At 48.2% G+C, this 24,806-nt stretch overlaps 1 protein-coding gene across 5 annotated transcripts in view; it reads left to right on the top strand.

Moving 5' to 3' along the window:
• RASA1 (RAS p21 protein activator 1) overlaps positions 1 to 24,806 on the top strand; it is a 421,336-nt gene that overhangs the window by 166,704 nt on the left and 229,826 nt on the right. The gene's annotated exons all lie outside the window — the stretch shown is intronic.

The following is a 24,806-nucleotide window of genomic DNA, read 5'->3' on the forward strand; positions in this document are numbered from 1 at the left end:
CTTCTCTCACGTCGTATTTGACAGACAGTTTGCAAACTCTCACTGCGAGTATCACGAATAGGCATTTTTAATTGGATTGAAGAATGATCGGGTGCGCACATTTGCACAAAGTCTGAGTTTCATGAAACAAACTTGCAACTCGCATCTAATTGGATTGACCCCACAGTCTTGCATACTGTAAATGCTGTGCTATGCAGTGACTGGTTACATTTTTGAAAAACGCAGTTTGGTCTCTTTAAAATGATGTTGTAGATATTTAAGAAAGGAAAGTGTTCACGACCACATTTGAAGGTTCTTGATAATGAATGCATTGCAATATTGCTACATTATTTTTGAATACAGATCTTTCACATTTGATCTAGTTTAGAAATGACAAGCAGAGCTGGATTAAGATCCCATGGGGTCATTCAGTGTCTAGTCAACACACTTTTTGTTAAAGTTTTATCTCACCAGCTCAGATTTTGTTCAAATTTGGTACATGGGGAGTATATGTAGTCTAAGAAAAATACCAAATTTTATTTAAAAATCTCATGCAGTTTCCAAATTATGGCTATGTATAGATTTAAAAAATCTGTCAAAAATGCACAACCAGCATGTTTTCAAATCGCCATAGCAGCTCTCCTAGTTTAGCTAGAGACTTCCTATTACTACTTGTAATACACCCGGGTTTTTTGAATAGACTACCTTGCTTTAAAATTATTTCTAACTATGAACCCATTATCTTCCCACTTTTTAAATTTTTACAAACATTTAACATTAATATAGACTGTTTCCTGAAATTTTGTCGACTCACTTTTTGAGATAATCAACAAAAATTTTGAGTTTGATTTTGAAAAAAGTATTTAACCACAAAGCTTATTGTGTTGTCTTATTTTTATTTATTTATATGTCGCCACATAGGATCCACAGCACCCAATTACAGAGTAAACAAGCAAAACGTGAAGACAATAATGGGCGGTATTCAAATGATATATCACGTCCAATCTCCTTTCTAAAGTGATACCCGTTATCACACACATTGCGCCCATAGTAATCAGGTTTATACCCGTAAAGGGTTTGGTGCCCTCGCTACCCCAGGGGTAGCGAGCTGAAATTATTATACCACACTCGTCAGCAGGGACAGAACGGGTGTGGAAGGGGGTGAAAAGAATTGAATACCACCCAGTGACTTACAGTTCAATACAAGTAGAAGGTATATAAACATAGCTGCGTCAGTAAACATCACTGAAAATAAGTATCAGGGTGGCAGAAAACTGAACTATTTAATACCATCAAAGGGAGTATTGAAAAGAAGATAGGTTGAGTAAGAGACAGTAAAATCGAACTGTGTATTATAGGAAAAAGCAGAAAAACACTGTAAAATGACACCACTCCCACCTCTCAGGCTTAATTAGGAGAGCTGCTATGGCAATTTGAAAATATGCTGGTTGTGCGTTTTTGACAGATTTTTGGAAACTTTACATAGCCATGTTTTGGAAACTGCATGAGATATTTAAATAATATTTTGTATTTTTTGCAGACTACATATATACTCTCCATATAAGAATGTTATCAAAATCTGAGGTGGTGAGGTAAAATCAGTGTTAATTTGACACGGAATGACCCCCTAACCAAGATACCAGATTGGAGCCCCCCACAGTAAGATCCATATGTACCCCCCTTTTATTTAGAAGGGAGTATACATGGCCCAACATTATTTCTCTAACGTCCTAGTGGATGCTGGGGACTCCGTCAGGACCATGGGGAATAGCGGCTCCGCAGGAGACAGGGCACAAAAAGTAAGCTTTTAGGATCACATGGTGTGTACTGGCTCCTCCCCCTATGACCCTCCTCCAAGCCTCAGTTAGGTTTTTGTGCCCGTCCGAGCAGGGTGCAATCTAGGTGGCTCTCATAAAGAGCTGCTTAGAAAAAGTTTTTTAGGTTTCTTATTTTCAGTGAGTCCTGCTGGCAACAGGCTCCCTGCTACGAGGGACTTAGGGGAGAGAAGTGAACTCACCTGCGTGCAGGATGGATTTGCTTCTTAGGCTACTGGACACCATTAGCTCCAGAGGGATCGAACACAGGCCCAGCCATGGAGTCCGGTCCCGGAGCCGTGCCGCCGACCCCCCTTGCAGATGCCGAAGTTGAAGAGGTCCAGAGGTCCAGAAACAGGCGGCAGAAGACTTTCAGTCTTCATAAGGTAGCGCACAGCACTGCAGCTGTGCGCCATTGTTGTCAGCACACTTCACCAACAGTCACCAACTGTCACTGAGGGTGCAGGGCGCTGGGGGGGGCGCCCTGGGCAGCAATGTATAATACCTTTTTCTATGGCTAAAATACATCACATATAGCCCTTGAGGCTATATGGATGTATTTAACCCCTGCCATATATCGCAAACTCCGGGAGAAGAGCCCGCCGTTTTAGGGGGCGGGGCCTATTCTCCTCAGCACACAGCGCCATTTTCCTGCTCAGCTCCGCTGTGAGGAAGGCTCCCAGGACTCTCCCCTGCACTGCACTACAGAAACAGGGTAAAACAGAGAAGGGGGGCATATTTTGGCGATATTTTTATATATTAAGCGCATATAACAGAAACAACACCTTTTAGGGTTGTTTATATACATTTTTATAGCGCTTTGGTGTGTGCTGGCAAACTCTCCCTCTGTCTCCCCAAAGGGCTAGTGGGGTCCTGTCTTCGATAAGAGCATTCCCTGTGTGTCTGCTGTGTGTCGGTACGTGTGTGTCGACATGTATGAGGACGATGTTGGTGTGGAGGCGGAGCAATTGCCGGTAATGGTGATGTCACCCCTCTAGGGAGTCGACACCGGAATTACGTGATAATGTTAGCACGCTGCAAAAGTCAGTTGACGACATGAGACGGCCGGAAAACCAGTTAGTACCTGTCCAGGCGTCTCAGGCACCGTCAGGGGCTGTAAAACGTCCCTTACCTCAGTCAGTCGACACAGGTACCGACACAGATGAATCTAGTGTCGACGGTGAAGAAAGAAACGTATTTTCCAATAGGGCCACACGTTATATGATCACGGCAATGAAGGAGGCTTTGCATATCTCTGATACTGCAGGTACCTCAAAGGGGGGTATTATGTGGGGTGTGAAAAAACTACCTGTAGCTTTTCCAGAATCAGAGGAATTGAATGACGTGTGTGATGAAGCGTGGGTTAACCCCGATAGAAAACTGCTAATTTCAAAGAAGTTATTGGCATTATACCCTTTCCCACCAGAGGTTAGGGCGCGCTGGGAAACACCCCCTAGGGTGGATAAGGCGCTCACACGCTTATCAAAACAAGTGGCGTTACCGTCTCCTGATACGGCCGCCCTCAAGGATCCAGCTGATAGGAGGCTGGAAACTACCCTGAAGAGTATATACACACATACTGGTGTTATACTGCGACCAGCAATAGCCTCAGCCTGGATGTGCAGTGCTGGGGTGGTGTGGTCGGATTCCCTGACTGAAAATATTGATACCCTGGATAGGGACAGTATTTTATTGACTATAGAGCATTTAAAGGATGCTTTTCTTTATATGCGAGATGCTCAGAGGGATATTTGCACTCTGGCATCGAGAGTAAGTGCGATGTCCATATCTGCCAGAAGAAGTTTATGGACGCGACAGTGGTCAGGTGATGCGGATTCCAAACGGCATATGGAAGTATTGCCGTATAAAGGAGAGGAATTATTTGGGGTCGGTCTATCGGATCTGGTGGCCACGGCAACAGCCGGAAAATCCACTTTTTTACCTCAGGTCACCTCCCAACAGAAAAAGACACCGTCTTTTCAGCCGCAGTCCTTTCGTTCCTATAAGAACAAGCGGGCAAAAGGACAGTCATATTTGCCCAGAGGCAAAGGAAGGGGTAAGAGGGTGCAGCAAGCAACTACTTCCCACGAACAGAAGCCCTCCCCGGCTTCTACAAAGCCCTCAGCATGATGCTGGGGCTGTGCAAGCGGACTCAGGGGCGGTGGGGGGTCGACTAAAGATTTTCAGCACACAGTGGGCGCGCTCACAGGTGGACCCTTGGATCCTGCAGGTAGTATCTCAGGGTTACAAGTTGGAATTCGAAAAGTCTCCCCCTCGCCGGTTCCTAAAGTCTGCTTTACCAACGTCTCCCTCAGAAAGGGCGACGGTATTGGAAGCCATTCACAAGCTGTATTCTCAGCAGGTGATAGTCAAGGTACCCCTCCTACAACAGGGAAAGGGGTATTATTCCACACTATTTGTGGTACCGAAGCCGGACGGTTCGGTAAGACCTATTCTAAATCTGAAATCCTTGAACCTGTACATACAGAAATTCAAGTTCAAGATGGAGTCACTCAGAGCAGTGATAGCGAATCTGGAAGAAGGGGACTTCATGGTGTCCCTGGACATAAAAGATGCTTATCTGCATGTCCCAATTTACCCTTCACACCAAGGGTATCTCAGGTTCGTGATACAAAACTGTCATTATCAGTTTCAAACGCTGCCGTTTGGTTTGTCCACGGCACCTCGGGTCTTTACCAAGGTAATGGCCGAAATGATGGTTCTTCTACGAAGAAAAGGCGTATTAATTATCCCTTACTTGGACGATCTCCTGATAAGGGCAAGGTCCAGAGAACAGCTGGAAGTCGGAGTAGCACTAACCCAAGTAGTGCTTCAACAACACGGGTGGATTCTGAATCTTCCAAAATCTCAATTGACCCCGACGACACGTCTGCTGTTCCTGGGAATGATTCTGGACACTGTTCAGAAAAAGGTGTTTCTCCCGGAGGAGAAAGCAAGGGAGTTATCCGAACTTGTCAGGAACCTCCTAAAACCAGGAAATGTGTCAGTACATCAATGCACAAGAGTCCTGGGAAAGATGGTGGCTTCTTACGAAGCAATTCCATTCGGCAGATTCCACGCACGAATATTTCAGTGGGATCTGCTGGACAAATGGTCCGGATCGCATCTGCACATGCATCAGCGGATAACTCTGTCACCAAGAACATGGGTGTCTCTTCTGTGGTGGTTGCAGAGTGCCCATCTGTTAGAGGGCCGCAGATTCGGCATACAGGACTGGGTCCTGGTGACTACGGATGCCAGCCTACGAGGCTGGGGAGCAGTCACACAGGGAAGAAACTTCCAGGGCGTGTGGTCAAACCTGGAGACGTCTCTTCACATAAATATACTGGAGCTAAGAGCGATTTACAATGCTCTAAGCCTGGCAAAACCGCTGCTTCAGGGTCAGCCGGTGTTGATCCAGTCGGACAACATCACGGCAGTCGCCCACGTAAACAGACAGGGCGGCACGAGAAGCAGAAGAGCAATGACAGAAGCTGCAAGGATTCTTCGCTGGGCGGAAAATCATGTCATAGCACTGTCAGCAGTGTTCATTCCGGGAGTGGACAACTGGGAAGCAGACTTCCTCAGCAGACACGACCTCCACCCGGGAGAGTGGGGACTTCATCCAGAAGTCTTCCACATGATTGTGAACCGTTGGGAAAAACCAAAGGTGGACATGATGGCGTCCCGCCTCAACAAGAAACTGGACAGATATTGCGCCAGGTCAAGAGACCCTCAGGCAATAGCTGTGGACGCTCTGGTAACACCGTGGGTGTACCAGTCCGTGTATGTGTTTCCTCCTCTGCCTCTCATACCAAAGGTACTGAGAATTATACGGCTACGGGGAGTAAGAACAATACTCGTGGCTCCGGATTGGCCGAGAAGGACTTGGTACCCGGAACTTCAAGAGATGCTCACGGAAGAGCCGTGGCCTCTACCGTTAAGAAGGGATCTGCTTCAGCAGGGACCTTGTATGTTCCAAGACTTACCGCGACTGCGTTTGACGGCATGGCGGTTGAACGCCGGATTCTAAAAGAAAAGGGCATTCCAGAGGAAGTTATTCCTACCTTGATTAAAGCCAGGAAGGAAGTGACCGCACAACATTATCACCGCATTTGTAGAAAATATGTTGCGTGGTGTGAGGCCAAGAAGGCCCCAACGGAGGAATTTCAATTGGGTCGATTCCTACATTTCCTGCAGGCAGGATTGTCTATGGGCCTCAAATTGGGGTCTATTAAGGTTCAAATTTCGGCCTTATCGATTTTCTTCCAGAAAGAATTGGCTTCAGTGCCTGAAGTACAAACCTTTGTCAAAGGTGTACTACATATACAGCCCCCGATTGTGCCTCCAGTGGCACCGTGGGATCTCAACGTAGTTTTGGATTTTCTCAAATCCCATTGGTTTGAGCCGCTCAAATCGGTAGATTTGAAGTATCTTACATGGAAAGTAACCATGCTACTGGTCCTGGCTTCAGCCAGGAGAGTATCAGAGTTGGCGGCTTTATCGTACAAAAACCCATATCTGATTTTCCATTCGGACAGGGCAGAACTGCGGACGCGTCCTCAGTTTCTGCCTAAGGTGGTTTCGGCTTTTCACTTGAACCAGCCTATTGTGGTGCCTGCGGCTACTAGCGACTTGGAGGACTCCAAGTTGCTGGACGTTGTCAGAGCATTGAAAATATATATATCAAGGACGGCTGGAGTCAGAAAATCTGACTCGCTGTTTATCCTGTATGCACCCAACAAGATGGGTGCTCCTGCGTCTAAGCAGACGATTGCTCGTTGGATCTGTAGCACAATCCAACTTGCACATTCTGTGGCAGGCCTGCCACAGCCTAAATCTGTAAATGCCCACTCCACAAGGAAGGTGGGCTCATCTTGGGCGGCTGCCCGAGGGGTCTCGGCATTACAACTTTGCCGAGCAGCTACGTGGTCAGGGGAGAACACGTTTGTAAAATTTTACAAATTTGATACTCTGGCTAAGGAGGACCTGGAGTTCTCTCATTCGGTGCTGCAGAGTCATCCGCACTCTCCCGCCCGTTTGGGAGCTTTGGTATAATCCCCATGGTCCTGACGGAGTCCCCAGCATCCACTAGGACGTTAGAGAAAATAAGAATTTACTTACCGATAATTCTATTTCTCATAGTCCGTAGTGGATGCTGGGCGCCCATCCCAAGTGCGGATTGTCTGCAATACTTGTACATAGTTATTGTTACAAAAATCGGGTTATTATTGTTGTGAGCCATCTTTTCAGAGGCTTCTTCGTTGTTATCATACTGTTAACTGGGTTCAAATCACAAGTTGTACGGTGTGATTGGTGTGGCTGGTATGAGTCTTACCCGGGATTCAAGATCCTTCCTTATTGTGTACGCTCGTCCGGGCACAGTACCTAACTGAGGCTTGGAGGAGGGTCATAGGGGGAGGAGCCAGTACACACCATGTGATCCTAAAAGCTTACTTTTTGTGCCCTGTCTCCTGCGGAGCCGCTATTCCCCATGGTCCTGACGGAGTCCCCAGCATCCACTACGGACTATGAGAAATAGAATTATCGGTAAGTAAATTCTTATTTTATCCTTTTTCTTCTTTGTAAACGTTACAACATAACTGTTAATAATTTTATATCAAAACTAAAATGAGAAAATATAAGCATGAATATAATTAACAAACAATAACACACTGCAAACAAAGATATCACTAAATAAAGTTACATTAACTATTTATACTGGATACTAAACACCTTACAGGTTTGTCTCAAAATAAATAGTGATTATCTATGGAGTACACTGAGCATTCCAATAAACACCATAGGGTACCGCTGAGTATCCCAGTGACTGCCGTGCTAATGTTTTGAGGCCCCCATCTCGTATTATATGAATTAACAAGCAGGCCAAATAAGCACAACTCGAAATCATTTGTCTGTAATGGAAAACGGTGTTGTGTAACCTGAGTTTCCCACACGCCCTTTACACCCAGCTGACACTGTAATTCTAAAAACGCAATGTATTTCTTGACAAAACATTGTATATGCACACTGTATGATATTGTCCCCACATTCAGGTATATGTACATTGTCTCTGCACTTACCTGTAATGATTCCCCCCTCTATGCTGCACTGCTGCTCTTAGTCACACTCTCTGTGATCTCTCTTGTTCTTGAGCCACTGCCAGCCTCGTACCTCTTGGGTCTCTGCGAAGGTGGGGACCCTGGAGCCTCCTGACAGTCCAACACCCACGTTTAGTGCTCAAGATACCGCAAGAGTAGTCACGCTACCAGGAACAAGGCTTGAGGATGAGAAGAATGCATAGGTCACTGGACTTCCAGTGACTGCTTGTGCAGTAGTGGGTCTGTGCATAATGGAGCTACAGTACCTCCCTCCCCCATCTTGCGACTGTCGTACAGACAGGAGCGAGACTGTGGGAGGGAGGGAAAGCAGGACTCTACACACGGATCCACAGTTGCATACAGCAATAATGAGGAAAAAAGGAAACTGATTTCAAACACAGTGTCGGTAATGTGGCCCTCTTAGGGTGATCCGGTCAGGATCCTGGCTGTCAAAAGACTGACGCCGGAATCCGATACTGATTGGAATGCCGGTGCCAGGATCCCGATCAACTGACTGCTGGGCCGCCAGAGAGGTAATTCCTTGGAGGGAGGGGGGGTGTTATCGTATGTAGGATACATTTAGGCTTGGGGGTAGGGTTAGGCACCCCTGGGGAGTGTTAGGTTTAGCCTGCGGAGTGGGGGGTTAGGGTTGGGCACTCCCGGGAGTAAGGGGATGAGGGGTTGCTGGCGTCCAGACCCTTGTCGGGATTCTAAACAGTGGGATGCCATGGCTGGTATTCTGGTCACCGGCATCCTGCCCGCCGGCATTTCAGCCCCAACCCTTTCTTAGCCCATGTACTACAGCACAAGTGTAAATGTACACACACTGTGCAGCTTTCCATAATGTGAGCTTTAAGCCTTCAAATTAAAATCTGAAATGTTAGATATCTGGTTTAATGTTATAACCACACTCCACTCATTGCACGCGAATGCAGACTTTCATGTGCAGCATTTCTAAGGAATATTCTGAATATTGCTCTGGAACAAAAGATGTTCTTTGCTTATTATAGTGATTATGTACACTTTTTGCAAGTGAAAACAAGTTTCCACAGTTTTTTCTGCATTGTTTTCAAAACATGTAAATTATCTTTGCTTAAGACGCCCAAGGATGATACAAGTAGAGGCACACTTGAAATGCGATCACATTGATCTGTTATGTCTGAGAAACATATTTTCTCTGACGTCCTAGTGGATGCTGGGGACTCCGTCAGGACCATGGGGAATAGCGGCTCCGCAGGAGACAGGGCACAAAATTTAAAAGTTTGACCACTAGGTGGTGTGTACTGGCTCCTCCCCCTATGACCCTCCTCCAAGCCTCAGTTAGGTTTTTGTGCCCGTCCGAGCAGGGTGCAATCTAGGTGGCTCTCATAAAGAGCTGCTTAGAGTAAAAGTTTTGATAGTTTTATTATTTTCAGTGAGTCCTGCTGGCAACAGGCTCACTGCAACGAGGGACCTAGGGAAGAAGAAGTGAACTCACCTGCGTGCAGGATGGATTTGCTTCTTAGGCTACTGGACACTAGCTCCAGAGGGACGATCACAATTACAGCCTGGATGGGTCACCGGAGCCGCGCCGCCGACCCCCTTGCAGATGCCGAAGTAAGAAGAGGTCCAGAAACCGGCGGCTGAAGGCTTTTCAGTCTTCATGAGGTAGCGCACAGCACTGCAGCTGTGCGCCATTGCGCTCAGGCACACTTCACACCGGCGGTCACTGAGGGTGCAGGGCGCTGGGGGGGGGGCGCCCTGGGCAGCAATGTTAATACCTTTCTGGCTAAAAAGAATACATCACATATAGTCCATGAGGCTATATGGATGTATTTCACCCCTGCCAGGTCTCAGAAAAACCGGGAGAAGAGCCCGCTGGAATAGGGGGCGGGGCCTATCTCCTCAGCACACAGCGCCATTTTCCTACACAGCTCCGCTGCTAGGAAGGCTCCCAGGCTCTCCCCTGCACTGCACTACAGAAACAGGGTAAAAAACAGAGAGGGGGGGCATTTTTGGCGATATTATATATATTTAAGCAGCTATAAGGAAACAACACTTATATAAGGTTGTTCCTATATAATTATAGCGCTTTGGTGTGTGCTGGCAAACTCTCCCTCTGTCTCCCCAAAGGGCTAGTGGGGTCCTGTCTTCTATCAGAGCATTCCCTGTGTGTCTGCTGTGTGTCGGTACGTGTGTGTCGACATGTATGAGGACGATGTTGGTGTGGAGGCGGAGCAATTGCCGGTAATGGTGATGTCACCCCCTAGGGAGTCGACACCGGAATGGATGGCTTTGTTTATGGAATTACGTGATAATGTCAGCACGCTGCAAAAGTCGGTTGACGACATGAGACGACCGGCAAACCAGTTAGTACCTGTACAGGCGTCTCAAACACCGTCAGGGGCTGTAAAACGCCCTTTGCCTCAGTCGGTCGACACAGACCCAGACACGGACACCGAATCTAGTGTCGACGGTGAAGAAACGAACGTATTTTCCAGCAGGGCCACACGTTATATGATCACGGCAATGAAGGAGGCTTTGCATATCTCTGATACTGCAAGTACCACAAAAAGGGGTATTATATGGGGTCTGAAAAAACTACCTGTAGTTTTTCCTGAATCAGAGGAATTGAATGACGTGTGTGATGAAGCGTGGGTTACCCCTGATAAAAAACTGCTAATTTCAAAGAAGTTATTGGCGTTATACCCTTTCCCGCCAGAGGTTAGGGCGCGCTGGGAAACACCCCCTAGGGTGGACAAGGCGCTCACACGTTTATCCAAACAAGTGGCGTTACCGTCTCCTGATACGGCCGCCCTCAAGGATCCAGCTGATAGGAGGCTGGAAAATACTCTAAAAAGTATATACACACATACTGGTGTTATACTGCGACCAGCAATCGCCTCAGCCTGGATGTGCAGTGCTGGGGTGGCTTGGTCGAATTCCCTGACTGAAAATATTGATACCCTGGATAGGGACAGTATTTTATTGACTATAGAGCAATTAAAGGATGCATTCCTTTATATGCGAGATGCACAGAGGGATATCTGCACTCTGGCATCAAGAGTAAGTGCGATGTCCATATCTGCCAGAAGAAGTCTATGGACACGACAGTGGTCAGGCGATGCGGATTCCAAACGGCATATGGAAGTATTGCCGTATAAAGGGGAGGAATTATTTGGGGTCGGTCTATCGGATTTGGTAGCCACGGCAACAGCCGGGAAGTCCACCTTTTTACCTCAAGTCCCCTCCCAGCAGAAAAAGACGCAGTCTTTTCAGCCGCAGTCCTTTCGTTCCTATAAGAACAAGCGAGCAAAAGGACATTCATATTTGCCCCGAGGCAAAGGAAAGGGTAAGAGACTGCAGCAAGCAGCCCCTTCCCAGGAGCAGAAGTCCTCCCCGGCTTCTGCAAAGGCCTCAGCATGACGCTGGGACCTTACAAGCGGACTCAGGGGCGGTGGGGGGTCGCCTCAAGAATTTCAGCGCACAGTGGGCTCACTCGCAGGTGGACCCCTGGATCCTGCAGGTAGTATCTCAGGGTTACAGGTTGGAATTCGAGAAGTCTCCCCCTCGCCGGTTCCTAAAATCTGCTTTGCCAACGTCTCCCTCAGACAGGGCGACTGTATTGGAAGCCATTCACAAGCTGTATTCTCAGCAGGTGATAATCAAGGTACCCCTTCTACAACAGGGAAAGGGGTATTACTCAACGCTATTTGTGGTACCGAAGCCGGACGGCTCGGTAAGACCTATTCTAAATCTGAAATCTCTGAACCTGTACATACAAAAATTCAAGTTCAAGATGGAGTCACTCAGAGCAGTGATAGCGAATCTGGAAGAAGGGGATTTTATGGTGTCCTTGGACATCAAGGATGCTTACCTTCATGTCCCAATTTGCCCTTCACACCAAGGGTACCTCAGGTTCGTGGTACAAAACTGTCATTATCAGTTTCAGACGCTGCCGTTTGGATTGTCCACGGCACCCAGGGTCTTTACCAAGGTAATGGCCGAAATGATGATCCTTCTTCGAAGAGAAGGCGTATTAATTATCCCTTACTTGGACGATCTCCTGATAAGGGCAAGATCCAGAGAACAGCTGGTTGTCGGAGTAACACTAACTCAAGTAGTGCTCCAACAGCACGGTTGGATTCTGAATTTTCCAAAATCCCAACTGATCCCGACGACACGTCTGCTGTTCCTAGGGATGATTCTGGACACTGTTCAGAAAAAGGTATTTCTTCCGGAGGAGAAAGCCAGGGAGTTATCCGAACTCGTCAGGAACCTCCTAAAACCAGGGCCAGTGTCTGTGCATCAATGCACAAGAGTCCTGGGAAAAATGGTGGCTTCTTACGAAGCGATTCCATTCGGCAGATTCCATGCACGAATTTTTCAGTGGGATCTGCTAGACAAATGGTCCGGATCGCATCTGCAGATGCATCAGCGGATAAAATTGTCGACAAGGACAAGGGTCTCTCTGCTATGGTGGTTGCAGAGTGCTCATCTGTTAGAGGGCCGCAGATTCGGCATACAGAACTGGGTCCTAGTGACCACGGATGCCAGCCTGAGAGGCTGGGGAGCGGTCACACAAGGAAGAAACTTCCAGGGAGTGTGGTCAAGCCTGGAAACGTCTCTTCACATAAATATACTGGAACTAAGAGCAATCTACAGTGCTCTAAGCCTGGCAAAACCTCTGCTTCAGGGTCAGCCGGTGTTGATCCAGTCGGACAACATCACGGCAGTCGCCCACGTAAACAGACAGGGCGGCACAAGAAGCAGGAGGGCAATGGCAGAAGCTGCAAGGATTCTTCGCTGGGCGGAAAATCATGTGATAGCACTGTCAGCAGTGTTCACCACATGATTGTAGTCCATTGGGAAAGACCAATGGTGGACATGATGGCGTCCCGCCTCAACAAAAAACTGGACAGGTATTGCGCCAGGTCAAGAGACCCTCAGGCAATAGCTGTGGACGCTCTGGTAACACCATGGGTGTACCAGTCAGTGTATGTGTTCCCTCTTCTGCCTCTCATACCCAAGGTACTGAGAATTATACGGCAAAGGGGAGTAAGAACGATACTAGTGGCTCCGGACTGGCTAAGAAGGACTTGGTACCCGGAACTTCAGGAGATGCTCACGGAAGATCCGTGGCCTCTACCTCTAAGAAGGGATCTGCTTCAGCAGAGACCGTGTCTATTCCAAGACTTACCGCGGCTGCGTTTGACGGCATGGCGGTTGAACGCCGGATCCTAAGGGAAAAAGGCATTCCGGAAGAGGTCATCCCTACCCTGGTCAAAGCCAGGAAGGAGGTGACTGCACAACATTATCACCGCATTTGGAGAAAATATGTTGCATGGTGTGAGGCCAGGAAGGCCCCGACAGAGGAATTTCAACTGGGTCGATACCTACATTTCCTGCAAACAGGATTATCTATGGGCCTCAAATTAGGGTCCATTAAGGTTCAAATTTCGGCCCTGTCGATTTTCTTCCAGAAAGAATTGGCTTCAGTTCCTGAAGTCCAGACTTTTGTAAAAGGAGTACTACATATACAGCCCCCGGTTGTGCCCCCAGTGGCACCGTGGGATCTCAATGTAGTTTTGGATTTTCTCAAATCCCATTGGTTTGAGCCACTCAAATCGGTAGATTTGAAATATCTTACATGGAAAGTAACCATGCTACTGGCCCTGGCTTCAGCCAGGAGAGTGTCGGAATTGGCGGCTTTATCGTATAAAAGCCCATATCTGATTTTCCATTCGGACAGGGCAGAATTGAGGACGCGTCCTCATTTTCTGCCTAAGGTGGTATCAGCGTTTCACCTGAACCAGCCTATTGTGGTGCCTGCGGCTACTAGCGATTTGGAGGATTCCAAGTTGCTGGACGTTGTCAGAGCATTGAAAATATATATTTCAAGGACGGCTGGAGTCAGAAAATCTGACTCGCTCTTTATACTGTATGCACCCAACAAGCTGGGTGCTCCTGCTTCTAAGCAGACGATTGCTCGTTGGATTTGTAGCACAATTCAACTGGCATATTCTGTGGCAGGCCTGCCACAGCCTAAATCTGTCAATGCCCACTCCACAAGGAAGGTGGGCTCATCTTGGGTGGCTGCCCGAGGGGTCTCGGCATTACAACTCTGCCGAGCAGCTACGTGGTCAGGGGAGAACACGTTTGTAAAATTCTTCAAATTTGATACCCTGGCTAAGGAGGACCTGGAGTTCTCTCATTCGGTGCTGCAGAGTCATCCGCACTCTCCCGCCCGTTTGGGAGCTTTGGTATAATCCCCATGGTCCTGACGGAGTCCCCAGCATCCACTAGGACGTCAGAGAAAATAAGAATTTACTCACCGGTAATTCTATTTCTCGTAGTCCGTAGTGGATGCTGGGCGCCCATCCCAAGTGCGGATTGTCTGCAATACTTGTACATAGTTATTGTTACAAAAAAATCGGGTTGTTTATTGTTGTGAGCCATCTTTTCAGAGGCTCCTACGTTATCATACTGTTAACTGGGTTCAGATCACAAGTTGTACGGTGTGATTGGTGTGGCTGGTATGAGTCTTACCCGGGATTCAAAATCCTTCCTTATTGTGTACGCTCGTCCGGGCACAGTATCCTAACTGAGGCTTGGAGGAGGGTCATAGGGGGAGGAGCCAGTACACACCACCTAGTGGTCAAACTTTTAAATTTTTTGCCCTGTCTCCTGCGGAGACGCTATTCCCCATGGTCCTGACGGAGTCCCCAGCATCCACTACGGACTACGAGAAATAGAATTACCGGTGAGTAAATTCTTATTTTAGTAAAAGGATAGTATCTGGCAGAAGAGGGATTTCATGATCACTGATTTGTTTAGTAAATATGAACAAATGAGGTAGTGGTTTCAATGATCACCAACAGCTATGTGAAGTGCTATTCATTAGTGCCAGGGCATGGAATCAGTCCTGAGTGTTGTGACAAAGGATTACGAGCAGTTTCGTTCTGAAGTGATATCATTAATATAATGACACCAGTATCAATACTGCACTGCTTATAAACTAGACCAGTGTATTTAATCCACTGGTAAACGCTGACTACAAATTCACTATCACCAAGAAAGCTAATATGGCCAGGCTAGCCATCTGTACAGACAACTAAGCTACTAGAGATACTGATCTTTGTGTGATGAAGATGTATAAAACAAATCATTTTTATGGGTAAATGAAGAACCTTACTTACTGTAACACCGCACTTTTCGGTGTGATCAAGCATAAATCCAGCCTGCTAAAGGATTTTTTTTTTTTAATGCGTCTCCCTGCTGAGCCCATATTTCGCATTTTATTCTGGTAATTATCTTTATAAATTATATTATTTAGCATATTATTCAATAGCTCACTACATCTATGAAGCTTCTCTTTTTCATGGATATTTTTTTTAAAACATCGATGTAAGATGTATAGTCATTGCACTCTTATGCTTGGATTTTGTTCATCTGTGGTATGGGAAATTACAAGGCAGCAATCCTTCATATAAATGGTTATTTTGCCGACTGAGACAGCCAAAGGCTCTGGTTTTAATTTTTGCCTATGTTTTTGGATTAGTTTTTTCTAGGGCATATGCTTGAAAATCCTATGTGAAAGGTACTGCTGGTTTGGTAGAACTAAAGGTGGGTACACAAAATTAAATGACATCGCTCATTTTGACCCTTCCTCAGCGACGTTTACTTTATTGCTAAGTGTGTTTGCCGCCGAGTGATGCGCGGGTCGTTAACGACCCACGGTGTCGGCCGTGTATGCAGCTCAATTTGAACTCATCGTCCAAAGCTGCATGCTCCGGCTGGCCGCGGCATGATGTCACTATGCGATATCATTAGCGATATTGCACCGTGTGTATGCCCGCCATCGGTAGGCCTATCCCGGGAGGAGAAACACTAGGTGACGTCGCTCATAGAGCACATCGCCTAATGCGTATCCACCTTTAGCCTTAATGAACAACTGTATTCCAATTAATACAAATCATTATTTCTCTAACGTCCTAGTGGATGCTGGGGACTCTGTAAGGACCATGGGGAATAGACGGGCTCCGCAGGAGACAGGGCACTCTAAGAAAGAATTAGGACTACTGGTGTGCACTGGCTCCTCCCTCTATGTCCCTCCTCCAGACCTCAGTTAGAATCTGTGCCCGGACAGAGCTGGGTGCACTTTAGTGAGCTCTCCTGAGCTTGCTAATAAGAAAGTATTTTATTAGGATTTTTTATTTTAAGAGAGATCTGCTGGCAACAGACTCTCTGCTACGTGGGACTGAGGGGAGAGAAGCAAACCTACTAACTGCGGATAGGTCGTGCTTCTTAGGCTACTGGACACCATTAGCTCCAGAGGGATCGAACACAGGAACTCACCCTTGGTCGTCCGATCCCGGAGCCGCGCCGCCGCCCCCCTCGCAGAGCCAGAAGACAGAAGCCGGCGAGAGAAGCAAGAAGACTTCAAAATCGGCGGCAGAAGACTCCTGTCTTCATATGAGGTAGCGCACAGCACTGCAGCTGTGCGCCATTGCTCCCACATTAAACCCGCACACTCCGGTCACTGTAGGGTGCAGGGCGCAGGGGGGGGGGGTGCCCTGGGCAGCAATTGAGTACCTCCTGGCATAATAGAGCATATAGACAGCTGGGCACTGTAATATGCATGAGCCCCCGCCATTATTTTACACAAAATCGCGGGACAGAAGCCTGCCGCTGAGGGGGCGGGGCTTCTTCCTCAGCACTCACCAGCGCCATTTTCTCTCCACAGCTCCGCTGAGAGGAAGCTCCCCGGGCTCTCCCCTGCAGAATCACGGTAGAAAGAGGGTAAAAAGAGAGGGGGGGCACATAAATTTAGCGCAAAATCACTAATACAGCAGCTACTGGGTAAACACTATGTTACTGTGTAATTCCTGGGTTATATAGCGCTGGGGTGTGTGCTGGCATACTCTCTCTCTCTGTGTCTCCAAAAGGCCTTGTGGGGGTTTTGTCCTCAAATAGAGCATCCCCTGTGTGTGTGGTGTGTTGGTACGATTGTGTCGACATGTTTGACGAGGAAGGCTATGTGGAAGCAGAGCAGGTGCAGATGAATGTGGGGTCGCCGCCGACGGCGCCGACACCTGATTGGATGGATATGTGGAAGGTGTTAAATGATAATGTAAACTCCTTGCATAAAAGGTTGGATAAAGCTGAAGCCTTGGGACAGTCAGGGTCTCAACCCATGCCTGATCCTACAGCGCAGAGGCTGTCAGGGTCTCAGAAGCGCCCACTATCCCAGATTGTTGACACAGATATCGACACGGATTCTGACTCCAGTGTCGATGGCGATGATGCAAAGTTGCAGCCTAAAATGGCTAAAGCCATCCGCTACATGGTTATAGCAATGAAGGATGTATTGCACATTTCAGAGGTAAACCCGGTCCCTGACAAGAGGGTTTATATGTTTGGGGGAAAAAGGCAAGAAGTGACTTTTCCCCCTTCACATGAGTTAAATGAGTTCTGTGAAAAAGCTTGGGATTCTCCTGATAGGAAAGTGCTGATTTCCAAACGGTTACTTATGGCGTATCCTTTCCCGCCAGCGGACAGGTTACGCTGGGAATCCTCCCCTAGGGTAGACAAAGCTTTGACACGCTTATCTAAGAAGGTGGCCCTGCCGTCACAGGATACGGCCTCCCTAAAGGATCCTGCGGATAGGAAGCAGGAGGGTATCCTGAAGTCCGTTTATACACATTCAGGTACCCTACTGAGGCCAGCAATTGCGTCGGCCTGGATGTGTAGTGCTGTAGCAGCATGGACAGATACTCTGTCTGAGGAACTTGATACCTTGGACAAGGATACTATATTACTGACCCTGGGGCATATAAAAGACGCTGTCCTATATATGAGGGATGCCCAGAGAGACATTTGCCTACTGGGCTCTAGAATAAATGCAATGTCAATTTCTGCCAGAAGGGTCCTGTGGACTCGGCAATGGACAGGTGATGCCGACTCAAAAAAGCACATGGAGGTTTTACCTTATAAGGGTGAGGAATTGTTTGGGGACGGTCTCTCGGACCTAGTTTCCACAGCTACGGCTGGGAAGTCAATTTTTTTGCCATATATTCCCTCACAACCTAAGAAAGCACCATATTACCAAATGCAGTCCTTTCGATCGCACAGAGGCAAGAAAGTCCGAGGTGCGTCTTTTCTTGCCAGATGCAGGGGTAGAGGAAAGAAGCTGCACAATACAGCTAGTTCCCAGGAACAGAAGTCCTCCCCGGCTTCCACTAAATCCACAGGTGGAGCCAGGAGCGGTGGGGGCGCGTCTCCGAAATTTCAGCCACCAGTGGGTTCGCTCACAGGTGGATCCCTGGGCTATACAGATTGTGTCTCAGGGATACAAGCTGGAATTCGAAGTGATGCCCCCTCACCGTTACCTCAAATCGGCCCTGCCAGCTTCCCCCATAGAAAGGGAAGTAGTGTTAGCGGCAATTCACAAATTATATCTCCAGCAGGTGGTGGTACAGGTTCCCCTCCCTCAACAGGGAAGGGGTTACTATTCCACAATGTTTTTGGTTCCGAAACCGGACGGTACGGTCAGACCCATATTGCATTTAAAATCCCTGAACATTTACCTGAAAAGGTTCAAGTTCAAGATGGAATCGCTGAGAGCGGTCATCGCAAGCCTGGAAGAGGGGGATTTTATGGTGTCTCTGGACATAAAGGATGCTTACCTGCATGTCCCCATTTATCCACCTCATCAGGAGTACCTCAGATTTGTGGTACAGGACTGTCATTACCAATTTCAGACGTTGCCGTTTGGTCTATCCACGGCACCGAGAATATTTACCAAGGTAATGGCGGAAATGATGGTGCTCCTGCGAAAGCAAGGAGTCACAATTATCCCATACTTGGACGATCTCCTCATAAAGGCGAAGTCCAGAGAGCAGTTGCTGATCAGCGTAGCACACTCTCGAGAGGTGTTACAACAGCACGGCTGGATTCTCAATATTCCAAAGTCGCAGCTGATTCCTACGACGAGACTTCCCTTCCTGGGCATGATTCTGGACACAGACCAGAAGAAAGCGTTTCTCCCGGAGGAGAACGCCCAGGAGCTTGTGACTCTGGTCAGAGACCTCTTAAAACCAAAACAGGTGTCAGTGCATCTATGCACGCGAATCCTGGGAAAGATGGTGGCGTCATACGAAGCCATTCCCTTCGGCAGGTTCCATGCGAGGAACTTTCAGTGGGATCTGTTGGACAAGTGGTCCGGATCGCATCTTCAGATGCATCGGCGGATCACCCTATCCCCCAGGGCCAGGGTGTTTCTTCTGTGGTGGCTGCCGAGTGCTCACCTTCTCGAGGGCCGCAGGTTTGGCATACAGGACTGGGTCCTGGTGACCACGGATGCAAGCCTCCGAGGGTGGGGGGCAGTCACTCAGGGAAAAAACTTCCAAGAGCTGTGGTCAAGTCAGGAGGCTTGTCTGCACATCAATATCCTGGAACTAAGGGCCATATACAACGCCCTGAGTCAAGCGGAGCCTCTGCTTCGCAACCAACCGGTGCTGATTCAATCAGACAACATCACCGCAGTGGCTCATGTAAACCGCCAGGGCGGCACAAGAAGCAGGGTGGCGATGGCAGAAGCCACCAGGATTCTTCGTTGGGAGGAAGAATCACGTGCAAGCACTGTCAGCAGTGTTCATTCCGGGAGTGGACAACTGGGAAGCAGACTTCCTCAGCAGGCACGACCTCCACCCGGGAGAGTGGGGACTTCATCAAGAAGTCTTCACACAGATTACAAATCGATGGGAACTGCCACAGGTGGACATGATGGCATCCCGCCTCAACAAAAAGCTACAAAAGTATTGCGCCAGGTCAAGAGACCCTCAGGCGATAGCTGTGGACGCACTAGTAACACCGTGGGTGTTCCAGTCGGTCTATGTTTTCCTCCTCTTCCTCTCATACCCAAGGTGCTGAGAATCGTAAGAAAAAGAGGAGTGAGAACAATACTCATTGTTCCGGATTGGCCAATAAGGACTTGGTACCCGGAACTGCAAGAAATGCTCAGAGGACCCATGGCCTCTGCCTTTCAGACAGGATCTGTTGCAACAGGGGCCCTGTCTGTTCCAAGACTTACCGCGGCTGCGTTTGACGGCATGGCGGTTGAACGCCGGATCCTAGCGGAAAAAGGCATTCCGGATGAAGTTATTCCTACGCTGATAAAGGCTAGAAAGGACGAGACAGCAAAACATTATCACCGTATATGGCGAAAATATGTTGCTTGGTGTGAGGCCAGGAAGGCCCCTACAGAGGAATTCCAGCTGGGCCGGTTCCTTCACTTCCTACAGTCGGGAGTGACTATGGGCTTAAAATTAGGGTCCATAAAGGTCTAGATTTCGGCCCTATCCATTTTCTTTCAAAAGGAACTGGCTTCTCTTCCTGAGGTTCAGACGTTTGTAAAGGGAGTGCTGCATATTCAGCCCCCTTTTGTGCCACCAGTGGCACCTTGGGATCTTAACGTGGTGTTGAGTTTCCCGAAATCTCACTGGTTTGAGCTACTTAAGACCGTGGAGTTAAAGTGTCTCACGTGGAAAGTGGTCATGCTATTGGCCTTAGCTTCGGCTAGGCGTGTGTCAGAATTGGCGGCTTTGTCATGTAAAAGCCCCTATCTGGTTTTCCATATGGACAGGGCAGAATTACGGACTTGTCCGCAATTTCTGCCGAAGGTGGTGTCATCTTTTCATTTGAACCAACCTATTGTGGTGCCTGCGGCTACTCGTGACTTGGAGGATTCCAAGTTACTAGATGTAGTCAGGGCTTTGAAGATTTATGTGGCCAGAACGGCTGGAGTCAGGTAAACTGACTCGCAGTTTATCCTGTATGCATCCAACAAGCTGGGTGCTCCTGCTTCAAAGCAAACTATTGCTCGCTGGATCTGTAACACGATTCAGCAGGCTCATTCTGCGGCTGGATTGCCGCATCAAAAATCTGTAAAAGCCCATTCCACAAGGAAGGTGGGCTCGTCTTGGGCGGCTGCCCGAGGGGTCTCGGCATTACAGCTTTGCCGAGCAGCTACTTGGTCGGGTTCAAACACGTTTGCATAATTCTGCAAGTTTGATACCCTGGCTGAGGAGGACCTTGTGTTTGCTCATTCGGTGCTGCAGAGTCATCCGCACTCTCCCGCCCGTTTGGGAGCTTTGGTATAATCCCCATGGTCCTTACGGAGTCCCCAGCAATCCACTAGGACGTTAGAGAAAATAAGATTTTACTTACCAGTAAATCTATTTCTCGTAGTCCGTAGTGGATGCTGGGCGCCCGTCCCAAGTGCGGACTTCTTCTGCAATACTTGTATATAGTTATTGCTTACCTAAGGGTTATGTTATGTTTGCGTCAGGTTGTCTGATGCTCTGTTGTTGTTCATACTGTTAACTGGGTAAGTTATCACAAGTTATACGGTGTGATTGGTGTGGCTGGTACGAGTCTTACCCTGGATTCCAAAATCCTTTCCTTGTACTGTCAGCTCTTCCGGGCACAGTTTTCTTAACTGAGGTCTGGAGGAGGGACATAGAGGGAGGAGCCAGTGCACACCAGTAGTCCTAATTCTTTCTTAGAGTGCCCTGTCTCCTGCGGAGCCCGTCTATTCCCCATGGTCCTTACGGAGTCCCCAGCATCCACTACGGACTACGAGAAATAGATTTACCGGTAAGTAAAATCTTATTTCTCTAACGTCTTAAGTGGATGCTGGGGACTCCGTAAGGACCATGGGGAATAGCGGCTCCGCAGGAGACTGGGCACATCTAAAGAAAGCTTTAGGACTAACTGGTGTGCACTGGCTCCTCCCCCTATGACCCTCCTCCAAGCCTCAGTTAGATTTCTGTGCCCGACGAGAAGGGTGCACACTAGGGGCTCTCCTGAGCTCCTTAGTGAAAGTTTTAGTTTAGGTTTGTTATTTTCAGTGAGACCTGCTGGCAACAGGCTCACTGCATCGAGGGACTAAGGGGAGAAGAAGCGAACTCACCTGCGTGCAGAGTGGATTGGGCTTCTTGGCTACTGGACATTAGCTCCAGAGGGACGATCACAGGCCCAGCCTGGATGGGTCCCGGAGCCGCGCCGCCGGCCCCCTTACAGAGCCAGAAGAGCGAAGAGGTCCGGAAAAATCGGCTGCAGAAGACGTTCCTGTCTTCAATAAGGTAGCGCACAGCACTGCAGCTGTGCGCCATTGCTCTCAGCACACTTCATACTCAGGTCACTGAGGGTGCAGGGCGCTGGGGGGGGCTCCCTGAGACGCAATAAAACATGATAGAAATACCTTACATGGCAAAAAATACATCACATATAGCTCCTGGGCTATATGGATGCATTTAACCCCTGCCAGAATATACAGAAAAACGGGAGATAAAGCCGCCGAAAAGGGGGCGGAGCCTATCTCCTCAGCACACTGGCGCCATTTTCCCTCACAGCTCAGTTGGAGGGAAGCTCCCTGGCTCTTCCCTGCAGTCACTACACTACAGAAAGGGTTAAAAAAAGAGAGGGGGGCACTAATTAGGCGCAGTATTAAAACATACAGCAGCTATAAGGGGAAAAACACTTATATAAGGTTATCCCTGCATATATATATATATAGCGCTCTGGTGTGTGCTGGCATACTCTCCCTCTGTCTCCCCAAAGGGCTAGTGGGGTCCTGTCCTCGATCAGAGCATTCCCTGTGGGTGTGCTGTGTGTCGGTACGTTTGTGTCGACATGTATGAGGAGAAAAATGATGTGGAGATGGAGCAGAGTGTCTGTAACAGTGATGTCACCACCTAGGGGGTCGACACCTGAGTGGATGTACTGTTGAAAATTACGTGACAGTGTCAGCTCTATATAAAAAAACAGTGGTTGACATGAGAGCCGGCTACTCAGCTTGTGCCTGTCCAGAATTCTCATAGGCCGTCAGGGGCTCTAAAGCGCCCGTTACCTCAGATGGCAGATACAGACGCCGACACGGATACTGACTCCTGTGTCGACGGTGAAGAGACCACCGTGATTTCCAGTAGGGCCACACGTTACATGATTGAGACAATGGAAAATGTTTTATACATTTCTGATAATACGAGTACCACCAAAAAGGGGTATTATGTTCGGTGAGGGAAAAACTACCTGTAGTTTTCCTGAATCTAAGAAATAAAATGAGGTGTGTGATGATGCGTGGGTTTCCCCCCGATAACAATTGATAATTTCTTAAAAAGTATTGGCTGTATACCCTTTCCCGCCAGAGGTTAGGGTGCGTTGGGAAACACCCCCTAGGGGGGATAAGGCGCTCACACGCTTGTAAGAACAAGGGCTCTACCCTCTCATGAGATGGCCGCCCTTAAGGATCCTGCTGATAGAAAGCAGGAGGGTATCCAAAAATGTATTCACACACATACTGGTGTTATACTGCGACCAGCAATCGCCTCAGCCTGGAGGTGCAGAGCTGGGTTGGCATGGTCGGATTCCCTGACTGGAAATATTGATATCCTAGATAAGGATAGTATATTATTGCCTATAGAGCATTTAAAAGATGCATTTCTATATATGCATGATGCACAGCGGAATATTTGCCGACTGGCATCAAGTATAAGTGCGTTGTCCAATTCTACCAGTAAAATGGTCTGGTGATGCGGATTCCAAACGGCATTTGGAAGTATTGCCTTTGAAAGGGGACATTTGGGGTCGGTCTTTTAGACCTGGTGGCCACGGCAACAACTGGGAAATCCACGTTTGTACCCCAGGTCGCCTCTCAAAATAAGACGCCGTATTATCAGGCGCAGTCCTTTGTTGGCAAGCGGACAAAAGGTTCCTCTTTTCTGCTCGTAACAGAGGGAGAGGAAAAAGGCTGAAGAGATTACCCAGTTCCCAGGAACAGAAACCCTTTCCCGCCTCTGCAAAGCCCTCAGTATGACGCTAGGGCCTTACAAGCTCAGGCACGGTGGGGGCCCGTTCTCAATGAATTTCAGTGCGCAGTGGGCTCACTCGCAAGTAGACCCCTGGATCCTTCAGGTAATATCTCAAGGGTACATATTGGAATTCGAGACGTCTCCACCTCGCCGTTTCCAAAAGTCGGCTTTACCGACGTCTCCCTCTGACAGGGAGGCAGTTTTGGAAGCCATTCACAAGCTGTATTCCCAGCAGGTGATAATCAAGGTACCCCTCCTGCAACAGGGAACGGGGTATTATTCCACACTATTGTGGTACCGAAGCCAGACGGCTCGGTGAGACCGATTCTAAATCTAAAATCTAAAATCTTTGAACACTTACATACAGAGGTTCAAATTCAAGATTGAGTCACTCAGAGAAGTGATTGCGAACCTGGAAGAAGGGGACTACATGATGTCTCGGGACATCAAGGATGCTTACCTTCATGTCAAAATTTACCCTTCTCACCAAGGGTACCTCAGGTTATGGTACAGAACTGTCACTATCGGTTCAGACGCTGCCGTAGGGATGGTCCACGGCACCCCGGGTCTTTACCAAGGTAATGGCCGAAATGATATCCCTTCGAAGGAAGGGAATTTTAGTTATCCCTTACTTGGACGATTCCCTGATAAGGGTAAGATCCAGGGAACAGTTGGAAGTCGGTGTAGCACTATCTCAGGTAGTGTTGCGGCAGCACGATTGGATTCTCAATATTCCAAAATCGCAGCTGGTTCCGACGACTTGTCTTCTGTTTCCTAGGGATGTTCCTGGAACACAGTCCAGAAAAAAGGTGTTTCTCCCGGAAGAGAAAGCCAGGGAGTTATCCTAGCTAGTCAGGAACCTCCTAAAACCGAACCAAGTCTCAGTGCATCAATGCACAAGGGTTCTGGGTAAAAATGGTGGCTTCCTACGAAGCAATCCCATTCGTTAGATTCCACGCAAGAACTTTCCAGTGGAACCTACTGGACAAATGGTCCGGGTCGCATTTTCAGATGCATCAGCGGATAACCCTGTCACCAAGGACAAGGGTATCCATCCT

This window comes from Pseudophryne corroboree, chromosome 1 (assembly GCF_028390025.1).
Source record: "Pseudophryne corroboree isolate aPseCor3 chromosome 1, aPseCor3.hap2, whole genome shotgun sequence".
Taxonomy (NCBI): domain Eukaryota; kingdom Metazoa; phylum Chordata; class Amphibia; order Anura; family Myobatrachidae; genus Pseudophryne; species Pseudophryne corroboree.